At 40.7% G+C, this 14,011-nt stretch overlaps 1 long non-coding RNA gene across 1 annotated transcript; it reads right to left on the bottom strand.

Moving 5' to 3' along the window:
- Nucleotides 1–9,896: 9,896 nt before the first annotated feature.
- Nucleotides 9,897–13,431, bottom strand: LOC140334620 (uncharacterized). Its single transcript, XR_011921610.1, has 3 exons — nucleotides 12,953–13,431; nucleotides 11,541–11,599; nucleotides 9,897–10,077 (listed from the first exon to the last, which is right to left on the bottom strand). It is a non-coding gene; the product is annotated as an uncharacterized lncRNA (long non-coding RNA).
- Nucleotides 13,432–14,011: the final 580 nt, after the last annotated feature.

Below are 14,011 nucleotides of genomic sequence, written 5' to 3'. Positions count from 1 at the left end.
CAAGTACCAGTTTGGAGTGGAAACTATGCATACATTTGTACTAATGTACTAATGACAAAACCTTTAATAACAATGATTATTGAAGAATTGCTAACCAATAGAGACCATTGAAAGGATCTGCTTCTACTTCTAGTTCATCAAATGCACCCTGACTTCTTCACCCACAGAGTCAGACGTCTGGAGAGATACCCCAATAACACACACACATGCTGAGTATGGTTACAAGAGTATTCCATTCTTTATTCGACAAGGCGGTCTTTTTATACACATAGGTATACAAGGGCGTTGTCGTTCCCGTACAGCTGTTTAAGTTTTGGCCATATATAGTGTTATTTGCATTCCAAAGAATTTCAAAATTTGGCCATCTGGTTACAATTTAACTTAGTAGATAGAAAAAAAAAGAAATACAACTCCTTATATGGAAATATAGTTTATACAAGTATATGGCTCACATTAGCTCTATCTATACAGTCCTGTAACAATACCTATTTAACACTTCAATCCCCTCCTAAATAATGAACATGACTTATTTTCTTTCTATCATAGAGAGGTAAGTAGCATATTTTTGTCCAGGATCTGTGGGCTTTGGACACATAGCGTGGAATGTTTGTATAAGGGAAGGGATACATTGGATACAACAGCATAAAATGATCAAGGAAGCAATTATAATTACAATACTGATAAATAATGTTCTTAACCAACTCAGGTCCGCCAGCCAGCTCAATAACCAGTCCTGGCAAGAGGATGAACCAACATCCTCCTTGATATTATTAGCAATTTCATGTAATGCTTGAATATGGGACTGAATTGATCTGGAATGGTCAGATAAATGAAAACAACACATTCCTTTAAAATCTTGACACCCTAGGTTATGTTTAAGTAACAAACAATCCACAGCAAATCTAGTTTCTAGCACTGCTCCTCTTAATCCTTGTAGATCTAAAAGCATGTTTGATAAGGCGGTAGAAGTATGATTCAGAGATTTAACTAAGTCACATGCAATAGAATTTATAGTACGAGTATTATATATAGCCAGTCCAGGCACTCCCAATATAGAGGCCCCCAAACTTGTATATTCTGCACGGCTGAGAAGGGGTAGAGTAGAGTCACAATTGTCTTATTACAACTCCTGGAATTATCCAGGGAGCTAACAATCCTACTATTCTTTTTACAAGCGTCATTAAAATAATCATGTACACTATTCTTAGGTAGTCCTCTTTTTATGTCTCTATCATCACAATATAAGGTCATAGCCTGGGAAAAGGTAAAACAGGTCTCTGCTGCAGTCACATTAATAGTAGTTATCCTAATATTATCCCTGCTATATCCTAATTTCTGACATTCCCCACAGAAGTCATACAAGGAATTAAGAGATGATGTACTTTTAGTCGTCGACCAGACTTCAAGGAGGGATTCATCGGGTGTAGGCACAGCAACAACACATGTTTTCACAAGGTCCCGTGGGCTCTGTAGGTCTTCAAGGCACAATGAGCTAACATTTAGGGCATTTGCCATCCTGACTATACTATTCTATTCAGAATGAAAGGGGCTGGGAGCAAAGGGATTTTGCGCCTGAGCTCTTTTAGATACTGACTGATTATTCGGTGTACCGCATAAGAAACTCAACTCCTCTGGATGATAGATACAAGTAGTGATAAACCAGACTGGCAGGAAAACACAAAGATTATAAAATTATCAACAGACAAACACATCTCCCAGAATATTGTGGGGTCATCATCTTCAGCCTGTGGCAAGGCACTTTTCAGGAAGACTTCTTCTGAGTGTCCCTCTTTGCTCAGGGATTTCACACCTGCTTCACCCTCTTTATCTTCGTTCGACACCGGAGAAGAAGCCTCAGGGTCCCTTTTCACTCTGCTAGCGTGAACCCAGATTGGAACCTCTTCTGTGAGAATTGCTGTTCTGGTGACTGCTACCACTCCGGTGGGTGGTCCAAACGGTCTGTTTTCGCCCTTTTGCCAGGCGCTGGACTATTACCACATCTCCTGGTTGGAAAGGATGCGTAGGTTCCTGTGGGGAGAAAGGAGAGGCACGAGCAACATCTTTTTCAACTTGATCTAAAGTTTCTACAAGTTTCCTCACATATTCTGCCTGTACTACTTCTAGATCCCCTTTTCTATCACAGGGGTCTTTGGACCCCAAGGGGTGGGGAAGGGTCTTCCCATTAGGACCTCAAATGGTGAGTAACCAGTATTTTTGTTAGTGTGCATCCTAATTTCTGCTAGGGCTACAGGCAAAAACTTTTTCCAATTAGTGAACGTGCCTCCAGTACTTTTCCTTATTTTTTCTTTAATTGTTCTATTCATCCTTTCTACTACCCCAGAACTCTGAGGGTGGTAAGGGAAGTGGAACTTCCAGTCAATCCTAAGGGCTTTGGAAAGTTCCTTACATACCCTGGACGCAAAAGCTGGGCCATTATCTAAGGTAATTTGAACAGGGCATCCCCATCTGGGGATGATGGATGATCTCTTGTAACAGAATCCTTACCAGTATTTGTGTGGTTTCATTGGTAGTCGGAAAAACCTCTGGCCATCTAGGGAACATATCCACAATTACAAGGGCATACTCCTGCTTTCTTCCTGTCTTTGGAATATGGGTAAAGTCAATTTGTAATTGAGTGAATGGCGAAATCGGGTAATTCAGATGCTGGTGTTGGGCATTCTTTGAGTTAATTGGGTTGTTTCTGAGACATATAATACATCGTGAAACATAGGATTGTACCTTTGATCTAAGGCTTGGTATAAAAAAATCTCTCCTAATGAGGTCATTGGTTGCCTGTGCTCCCCTATGGCCAAGGCCATGATATTGTGCAATTAAAATTGGGGCGCTTGCAACTGGAATACATGGTTTCCCCTCTTTGCAGACAAGACCCGTATCAGGGTCTTGTACTGCACCTATCGACTGCCATTCTAACTTGTCACTACTTGTAGCCAAATCCTGGAGGCTTAGCAATAAATTGTCGGTAAGGGTAATTCCTGGAACTAGGGAGGGCATTTGAACTGTTGCTGCCTGTCTAATAGCGGCCTCTTTTGCTGCCTTGTCAGCTAGGGCATTTCTTTTAGCTATGTCTGTTTGGAGGCCAGTATGTGCTTTACAATGGACAATAGCAACTTTGCTTAGTAATTGGATGGCGCCTAGGAGATCGTGTACTAGGGTGGAATGTGAAATTTGCTTCCCATCTGCAGCTTTGAAGCCTCTTCTGCCAGATTACGCCGTGGTTATGTACAACCCCAAAGGCATATTTGGAATCAGTGTATATATACTTACATCTCTTCCCTCAAAAAGACAACAAGCTCTAGTGAGGGCAATCAGTTCAGCTTCTTGGCTGACTAAAAAAGGTATAGGATTTGATTCTAGAATAACATCAGGGAGTTGAACTACAGCGTATCCCACATGATAAGTGTTGTCATTGGGGCGGGAACTGGATCCATCCACAAAAATATCAGGTGCTCCTGCAATGGGTGTGGACTGTAAGTCAGGTCTAGGTGAGGTGTGTTCATGTATGAGTTCAGTACAGTACAGAGGAGGCAAATCATCCTGCTCTCCCTTATATCCAAGTAGGGCATTTAGTATAGCCATTGGACCGAATGTGGATGCTGAGTATTTAATATAAAGTTGAGGATTTGAAAGTAATAAGACTTCATAGCCACTCAACCGTTGTGCAGACATATGTTGGGTATGTATGTTTTTAAGTAGGGCCTGGACATTGTGTGATGTATGTAGGGTGGTGAGGTGACCTAGGGTGATAGGTGTGGCCATCTCAGCGACCATGGCACAGGCTGTATGAAAATATAGCTTATACAAGTATATGGCTCACATTAGCTCTAGCTATACAGTTCTGTAACAATACTTATTTAACCCTTCAACCATCATTTTCAAACAGGAAAAAAAAACATTGCAGCAACAGATAAAGCTAACAATGATGAAGATTACAAAAAGTCACATCAATGCATACCATACCAGCAAACTTACTCGATTAACCCCCCCCCCCCCCCCCCCACAAACCAGTCATGTTACCATGTTACAATAGTAAAAATGAAAATGCATATGTATTTACATACATTTAAATCTATTTTGACATACACACAAGTTAAATCACTAAATTTTCCTTGATACATGTATTATAACATCTTTGCCAACAATATTTTTTCAAATATTTGATTTCTCTAAAGCCAAACTATAATGAAATTTGAAGCAGATCCAAAATGCTTTTGAACATTTTTTTAACATTCATACTATTGTGTGATGAGATGACCTATTATAAAGTGCTAATTAGTATATATACAGCTTGATATGAATTAGTTTGCAGTGTGGCAACTAGTCCAAATAAGAATGTATTAAAACAACAATTGCAGCCAATCTAAGTATAAATGAACCAATTTTCCAAATTAGTATAATGTAACAAAAAACTTTAGCACTTACCAAAAAAAAAGATCAAGCACTAAAGATTCAAATTGACCTGTAGTGGACTGTAAGTGCGCACACAACAGGGACCAGGTGTTCCCCAATTGATAACTATGTCATCACCTTTGACAAAGCTTAGCAGACCCACCTCAGTCGGGCAGCTGGAAATGAATTACCTTAATTGGTGAATTCTCAACCCCACTGCTCATTTATCAATGCCGTAAGCTGGCAGGCGAGTGCAGCAGCACTCACCACTGGCTTGCATTAATGCGCCGTGCCCAGCAGAATGAATATGCACCTGGCGAGCTTATGCACATTCGCTGGATAAATCAGCCCACATGTCCAAAGGATTGGAGTTCTTTTTTTTATTTAGATTAAAAATGGGTCAGTGATGTATTAGTTTACTATGTTTAACTTTTAGGTACCTTAACATCGAAATGATTTGGGCTCACCAATTTTAGACATTCTCAATGATTCTCCAGAGTGGTTGGTGAAAAAAATGGTTTGAACAGATTGCTTGCTTTTTTTATGACTTACATTTGAGGTAAAAATACCTAAAAATTTATATTTGTTCATCTTACAACTCTCCAATGAAGTGGGAGTTCTGCCATTCAATTAGCAGGACATTTGCAACCTATGGTGGGCAACTGTGTACAGGTTCACAATCGAAAATCCGGCCATTGATAATCTGGGTCCCAGCATGATTCCTAGCATAATTTTTTGGATCGCATTTTCAATACAGGGGCTGCATTACACTGTTTGGCCACTTATGTTTTCCTGTCACTCCCAGTGTTGGTTCAAGGTCAGGCCTCTCAAGTCGCTCGCTCTTGGTGCCCTGCCACTTCTTTTTGTTTAGTGGCTATGGTAAACCTTAGTAAACTGGGTGCGGTCCCGGAATATTTCTGGGTCATGTGTTTGCGACGTTGGCTGACTCCACAAGGCTGTCTGTTTGGGGATTGTTAATAGAGGTGTGTAGATGTTTTAAATTTGCATAACTCTCCCTCAATACTGATGACCCCCTTATTGGCAAAACCCAATTGGATAATGGCGAATGATAAACTCACATGCATTATTAAAGACACTCCACATGCTTTTGAACTTACCTGGGATCCTTGGATTGCTCACTGTTCCTCGGCTCATTCTCCTTCCTGATGTGCACACTCCCCCCCAACTCCACCCCTAATTTACATCTTCCTTTTATTTTATTTGTTGACAGGTCAAGCAATGTTACAGAGACAGCACTGATTTTTACAGCTGTGTTTATTTGATGTTATGTCAAAAGAAAAACTCTGTTTACCTGTTGTGCTCTTGTGCTCTTACCTGTACTTTTATGTTTGTATTTATTTAATTGTTGTGTACAATTCACATTTTCTACTTTTCTTCTGAATAAAAATTAATTGAAATAAACTTGCACAACTCTCACATTACCCTAGACATAAATGGGGTCCCCTGATATCTCTCTAGTTGTATCAGGCTTAACTAGTGCCCCTATCAGGTCCATTTCAATCCACTCAAACGGTACCTCAATACCCAAAAATAGGACCAATGAGCAGTGCAAATAAAGCATTGGAGCTAAGATCTGACTGATAGGACAGAAACACTTTACATCATTGTGCACCATGGGCCAAATGAAATGTATGGTCTTTAGTTTTTTCATATACCAGGTCCCACCCTGGGGATGAGAATGGGCCAGATAAGGCACCAATCTCCTATATGCCTGGGTCATCATGAGCTGTTTAACAATTTCACCATGAATTTTATCAGGGTGAAATTTAACATGATACAATCGTCAGAAACCGCAACATGTGGAAATACATTTCTTGCCCCAGGATTTACTGGATTTCCATTATTTACTTTAACAGTCACCCATCCTTTGTTAAGTGCCAGTTCCTGTAGCTGGACAGTACCAAAGTGGTCCCAGGTACCCTTTAGCTCTGGCATACTAGACTCCTCAATAGTCTTCGCAGATTTTTCAGGGTCACCAGAGACCAGGGGCAACAGTTCACTATTTTCTGACCTGTCCTCAGCATCATTTACAACAGCATTTCTTCAAAGCAGTTCTACTTTCTTTTCCCCACACAACCAACTGCAGGGACTTTGGTCCCCTTTCATCAAACTTCTTACTGTCCACAGATTCTGGTATTGCTCCTGCAATAGGGGAAACTCTACCTAGGATCATGCTATGCAATAACAAAGGGGAAATTGCCACCTCATTGCACACAGCTCAAGCAGGTGGTAAAAATTTTACAAGGGTCGGGGAATTTCTTACAGTCCCTCTGCACACACTACTCCTACCTGGCATTGGAGAAGGGGACAGGTATTCACGAGGCTTGTGTGCACTAAGATGACTAGCCTCCCTTATGTTTAGTGAAGCATGTACAGTATGCTTACGGATCTGTGCGACACAGATAGGCACTTCAGGATCAGCAGTCAGGCCTGGACGAGAGAATATGGATAATCTTCTTGTCCTCTTTGATCTTCTGGCCTGGTAGCACAGTTGGCTGCAATATGTCCTCAGTTGTTGCACTGCCAGCACTGAAGTAGTCCATGGGCCTGGTATAGACTGCCCATGTGGGACCTTCTTTTTTGTGAGACTTCTTCACTGGCCATGGTCCTCTGGTCCACCTGGCTTATGCACCACAGTAACTCTGGCGGGAGGGCCCAACGGTACTGATCCATGATGACACTCTCTATTATCTGGAGACTGTTCGGTAGATCTGGCTGCAGCCAGTGTTTCACCTGGATAACAAGGTCACTCTTGGCTGGTGAAACAAGTGGCTTGAATTAAGTTTTCTGATATCATTTTGGGATTTGTGTCTGTTTGACTGTTGCGTTGTGTCTGCTTGACTGTCAGTTTTGTTTTGTTTTTTTTTCTCCTTGCTGACATCCGAGGGGTGAGTGGTCAAGGGCTCACATGTGATTTAGTTTCTGGGCTTACTGACCTTGAGCTTGCTCACTCTTGGCTGGTCAAACAAGTGGCTTTTAATCAAGTGGAGTTAGAAAACACAGGAGTTTGAAAACAAAAGGAGTTAAATCCTTTAGTAACCACAAACTGTAAGTAAACTTTTATAACTCCTTGTAAACAAACAAACATTGTAACTGGGAAAATGGGTGGTAGCAAGGTGGAAGGTTTGGTTCAGTGCACAGTCTGCCATATGTATGCACAAATGGAGCTTCTAGGTGAATACCGCTGTGACAGATGTGAGCAAGTAGCTTTTCTGCTATCTCACATTGGAGAGCTGGAGAAGCACATTGCAACACTAAAATCAGTTAATCACCTTGAGAGGGGTCTCCTGCTCATTAAGCAGGTAATTAATGGCTTAGATGTGGAAGGTGGAGAGATTATTCAGGATGAACATGTAGGGAGTTGGGTTACTGTAGTTAGAGGGAGTGGTAGGGGCACCCAGAAAAGGAAGGCCAGCCATGTGTTTTAGCACCCAAACATTGCAAAATTATGTGAAGATGTGCAGGTGGGAGACCCAGTTGGTAGTCATAGGGGATTCTATGATCAGGAGGACTGATAGAATAGTTTGTTGCCCAGATCCCTTCAACCGATCGGTTTTCTGTCTCCCAGGTGCCAGGGTTCGGCATGTGGTGGACCTAGTGGACAAATTATTTGGAGGAGCTGGACATGACCCAGCTGTCTTGGTCCTTGTTGGAACCAATGAAAAGGTAGATGGAGGATGGAGGAAGATTGATGATCCTTAAAAATCAGTTTAAAGAACTAGGTTTCAAATTGAAGGAAAGGACCTGAAAGGTTATGTTCTTTGGAATATTGCCTATGCAATGCACAACAGAGGAAAGGCAGAGGGAGCTTAGATAGCTAAACGCATGGCTTAAGTCCTGGTGCAAAAGGGAACAATTTGGGTTCATAGAGCACTGGGCTGACTTTTCATTGGGGTACAACCTGTATGCCAGGGATGGTTTGCACTTAAATAAAAGGGGGTTTGCTGTGCTATGGAAAAGAATTAAGGGAATGCTGGGGGGATATTTAAACTAGGACAGAAGAGGGTGGGACAGTTAAATAAGGTGGCAGAAAGGTTAGACAAGATTTAGCCACTAGTGCACCAGGTCACTTCCTTTAAAGCAGAGGGAGTGCTGGTGAAGAGATAGCCTCAGGTGTTGTTCATATGGCTGCCAGCAGATGGAGTGCGTCTGCGGAACACCCTAGCCCTCTGAGGCAAGGAAGCAGCTGATCGAGAAGAACATGACCTAGACCAGGAATCGTGCAGAGAGTTGGATCCAGAAGCAGAGATGGTGCTGGCAACAAGGGACTGCAAGATGGGTGAGCCAGGTAGGGCTAGATGCCCTAGACCTGTGGGGATCTGTGACAGCTAAATGTTTAAACTAGGGCATCACATAAATGTGAGGATAATAAAAGATGATGTGAGGGGTTAGCACTCGCTGAAGCTGCAAAGTGGTATTTCAGGCTTTAATTCAGTTCAGTTTCAGACAGCACATTTTCAGTCAAAACAGCAACAAAAATAAGACAATTCTAGGGTTTTCCCTTGAAAGGGAACAAAGTCATAACAGCATGATGGAAACACACAATTTAGCCTCCTGGCTCTCTCACACTATTCAGAGCTGTTGGTCCTGCAGACCTAAACTTTTGGAGACCTTCTGGGCCCTCCCAGCATACAGACTACACACCTGTCCACCTAAGCCTGTCCACCTGAGCCATCCGGCCTCAAGCAGCAACTCCCCTGTGTTTTAAGCACAGGTGCTTGTGTATTATTATTGGCCAGGTGCTCCAGAGCCATGCTCAATTTCTGGTCCTTAAAAGACACTCTGGGCCTGGATCCCAAAAAAGGAGCTGTAAATCTACAGTGTAACACTGGCGGCCCTATTCAGGACCATTTTCATCTTTTCCAGGTGAACTTGAGGAAAACACCTTGCAATCCCCTTCAAGCCTAGCCTTAGAGTTTTCACTATGCTACAATGCTAAAAAAAAGCCAAGATACATTATTTAAGCTAAAGACACATATTTAAGTCCTTGTGACTTCTGTGAATAAAACATGATTAAAGCAGAACTAAACTAAAAATATGACCCTGGTCCCGCGACATCCTGGAATACCTCTTTGTCCTATCTCTGCCCGTGAGGCTCTGTGCTCCCCTTAAGTCTCCCATTAAGTCACTGCGGCGATCAAGACTTAAAGGGGCGGTGCTGCACCCCCCAAAAAAGGGTGTTGCACTTAAAAAGAAAACCAACAACAACATTTTTACTTTATTTAGAAGTGTTATTTACCCATCTATGTAAATGTAAAGTAAAAATGTGAATGTTTTTCCAGGATTTACCCAACTTTTACATATATTTTTACCTTTGAATCCATGTAGAAATCTTGAGTAAAATTTGATTCACACATTTTCTAATTAAATATAATGTAAAACGTGTACAGTTTGGGAAATGTTTAGTAAATACATTTATAATTAGAACCCTTAAACATGGCTTAATTAGTTTACTCCTTTTTTTAATAATTTAGTCAATCACATAAAAAGACAACTGAAAACAGCTTTTTTCTGGCTGAATGAAATAAAAGGAGTGGACACAGCTCCTGTCATCGTGGAAAGAGCAGCTGATTCTGGATTCATCTTTTCACTGGATAGATGGGTAAATAATCCATTGTTGACACCTACACATTGCTGAAACCTCCAAAGCTAAATATTAAAAAAAAAAAAGAGATTTTTAATCCCTAAGATGTCATATCTACAACTTCAAAACATTTAATTGCTGTCTCACTTCCCTGCACTGTCTGCACTCTCCCTCCGTCTCTCTCTCGGGAACCTAACCACACATGGCTGACTGCAATCCAGAAAGCTCTGGTTGCAGGGATACTACTATGCTATGAGACAGGGGCAGGGTTTGCAGGCTCACTCAGGTTCCCCTATGATAGTTTACCCTTACCTGTCTTGGAGAGCTTTAATAAATCAGACCCACTGCTTTTTTTCTAATCATGCTTGCAATCCTATATGAAGATAAACTTCCCAATAAATATTTTGGTAATGACACAATAAATAGTGCACCAGCTGGCTAACAAAAACACAGGGTTTCATCCAGGATGATAGGTACATTTGTCCAAGATACAGATTTTATGCCGAACATTTTTCTGTTTAATCAGGCAGTTTTCTTTTTTACTTGAAGGTGGAACTGAAGTACAGGGCTGTCGGACAATGGGCTTATTGGCCAGGTGGAGGAGCTAAAGAGGCTTGGGGACGATTAAGTGTCAATTATCCCAGCTGAAAGCCATCCAGGCAATTAGGCTGTGGATATAAACTCCTAGCCTGCTCTTTCCTGGGCTCCAGTTCTTGGCCTGTGAATTGGGAGGAGAACAAGGAGAAACTGTGAGTAAAAACAGAGAGTTTGGGGAAAAACTGTACTGCTAGGGCATTGGGGTCCTGCGCAGCAGTAGGTTGCCCATGACTGTTAGTGAGGGAACTAACAGTCAGTTAGAGACCAAGTTGCCAGGTTTCATTTTATTGTTCTGTTTTATTTTGCGTGTTTTTGTCTGTAGAGGTTTAGTAGATAAACCCAAACTGAACTGCTCTTTGCTGTGCCTAGTTCCTGTCTACTATACCTGTTCAGTGAAGTCATCTTCCCCTCCCCCCCATTGCTACGGGTGATCCCGCAATAGATAATATGTAATATTCTTTATTTATATTATAGGTTTGTTCCATAGTAGTGTCAAAAGTCTTAAATGAAAATATTCTAGAAATTTTTACCACACAAGAGTATAATGCTTATAAGTTGGCACAGCCTGGAACTACAAACCTTTCATCAGCTATGGCATTTTTGTGAGCTGCATGTGACAGAAAAAAGCCACAGAATGACGTTTCAACACAGTTATCTATTCCTGGAAAAGATATGCAGCCTTTTTTCCGTGAAGTTCACTGAATAGATTTAGTGCTATTAATTCTTCATTCTTGTCACTTTCACAAGCTCTGTTTTACTATACCTGGAATTTTGACCCCTTGCATTTTCAGTAATTGACTGAAAAGTAACAAAAGCTTAAACAAATACATTTTATTTGCTTTATGAGAAAAACAAAACAGTAGAAAGATTATGTTTAGTTTAACAAACATTTTGTTTTCATTAGTAAAGGAAAACTATGGTAAGATGATACCTGGCAGTACTGCTAGTAAATTTGTGATATACATTTTGGTATGGTGAAATATTGCTGACCTATTTTACAAAAGAAAAACAAGAGAATTAGAGGTGTTGTCATTTTAACATTTACACTGTAAAATAAAACCAAACATTAGTTACCGCTATTGACAACAGCCTTTTTGTTCAGCATTTATAATCAGAAAAACCACAGGATATATCTGAACTGTATATGTTTAAAATCTACCAATCTGACATAACTTTACAATGGAAATTGATGGTAGGAAAATGAAAATATGTATGTGGTCACATATGCAGCCCTCATTCTTAACAATTTTAATATAATCTCCCAATATTCTGCTGTAAGCAAATTGGGGAACAAAGGAGGGGGGGGGTCTTGTTTGGATTGTTATCCTAATCTTTGTTTCTATATTTCATGCTTTGCTTACCATTTAGCACAATAGCTGCTTTTGTTTTTCAGTGTTATTGTGTTTAGCCAAACCCTCATTTAACCTCTAGTACCCAGGGAGGCAGGAGGAGTACTGCGGCTGCATCCCCGGGCACTAGAAGCTAAATGAGGGCCCTCCTGTTAGTGTGAGTCCCACGGCTGTGCTCATCAATGAAGGCAGCCGTGGGAATCCTCACATTTTGCATGCTCATACCTAGTCTCTGGTTCTGAATTCCTCATCGGCCAAGTAGTCAGGATCAGATGATTGGGGGTTGTAAATGGCTGCAACCCCATTGCATTTCTCATCACCTTCTACAGAAGCAAGTCCATCATGTGGTGGTACCAGAACTGGCAACGAATAATTATGAGGAACAGGTCTAATTGCAGAATCGAGGCTGGAATATACAATTTTGTGCTTAGTTTTACCTGAGAATCCACTTTTGTTGACGCAGCAAAAATGGCAGTCGATTAGATGGTCCCGCGGTTCTCTCCACACCATTGGGATTGCAAATGGCATTGTTGCTTTACATCGATTTAGCCAGTCATGAAGTCCGAACAACAGGTACAGATGACATGTGGAGCCCAGGATTTATCCTGGTCACCAAGTGGACAGCTGAAATATAATTTCTATATCTTTTTAAGTTCTGTGGTAATTTGGCGACGTGCTTTCGTCGTGAATAAACCACACACGTAACAGAAACTGTCTGGATCATTAGGGCAATTTGTAGGCATGATGACAAATAAAATCAATCGCAGTTAGTGGAGTCTCTAACCTTAAAAAAAGTAAACTGTTGTTGAATGTTGTAATATGTTAAGGCTATTTATAGCAAAATTCACACAATATGTAATTAGCTGCATCACAAAAAGTAGATATGCTAGAGAAAAACTGAACACAGATTTGAAATCCGGATATAAAAATACTACAAAGCCCGCATAAAATTATATCTACAGAAAATGACATGTTGACCTGTGTATGTAATCACCTTAATTGGCAAATTCTCGACCCCACTGCTCATTTATCAATGCTGTAAGCTGGCAGGCGAGTGCACCAGCACTCACTATCAGATCTCAGAAATAAGTTGTGTCGCACAGATCGTATATGGGCCTTGCGAGCTTCCGCGCATTCGCTTGATAAATCTGCCTTAAAGTGTGATTCAGAGTGGTTAACAGCTCCTGGCCAAATAGCAAACTGCTGTGTGCCTGAGTGAGCCAAACCACACTGCACACGGAAGTGGCTGTAACCACGGCTACAATGCAGATCTCAACACCACAAAAGGCACAGCCTAATGCAAGACATTGTTTTTGCATATTGTGCTGCAATCTGCCACAGCTGCATGAAAAAAAAAATCACAACCACTATTATGTGATTTAAATAGACCCCTAATGCTACTTTTATAAGCTGGAAGTATCCAACTGCTTGGCATAAAACTTCAAAGAGAATCTGCCATGTCTGCGGTTATAAAAGGACATCAAGACTGATTTTTAAATTAAAGTAACTGTACAGTGTTTACCATGTCTTGCCTATATTTTACTCTTGTTTAGTTGTAAGGCTGTAAGGACATTTGCTGAAAGGTCCAAGCACACATTAGAGCTAATGCCAAAATAGGTGAACTGTGTGTGCGCTTCTTCTATGGTAACAATTTTCCAGCCAATACCGCTTTGTAATAAGATAAGTAGAAAAACGAGCTTTCTTCTTATGTATTTTTTTTACAATATCACATTTTATAAAAGGGGACATTTTAATATTAAATGGTGCTAATTAACTCCAGGTAAACAAAATAAAAAAATGTATGTAAATATGTAGCTGCAATAAATCCCTTAGCAATAATGAAATGCACTCTACTCATCAACTGTGCTCGAAGTACAGCCAATACTACATAAATTACATCACATACCAGGAAGCTGTTTACAAACTGTGTGAAAACGATAATGTTTCTAAGAATTTCTGTTGATTTTAAAGAATAAGATAAAAAAAAAGTAACAGCATATGGTATGACATTACGCTATAACTTACTACATCCTACAGGCAACTCATAAATTAC

The sequence above is a fragment of the Pyxicephalus adspersus genome, chromosome 7 (genome assembly GCF_032062135.1).
Source record: "Pyxicephalus adspersus chromosome 7, UCB_Pads_2.0, whole genome shotgun sequence".
NCBI classification, from domain to species: domain Eukaryota; kingdom Metazoa; phylum Chordata; class Amphibia; order Anura; family Pyxicephalidae; genus Pyxicephalus; species Pyxicephalus adspersus.
Note: the sequence above shows the minus strand (reverse complement) of the source record. Positions and strands in the feature narration are given on the sequence as shown.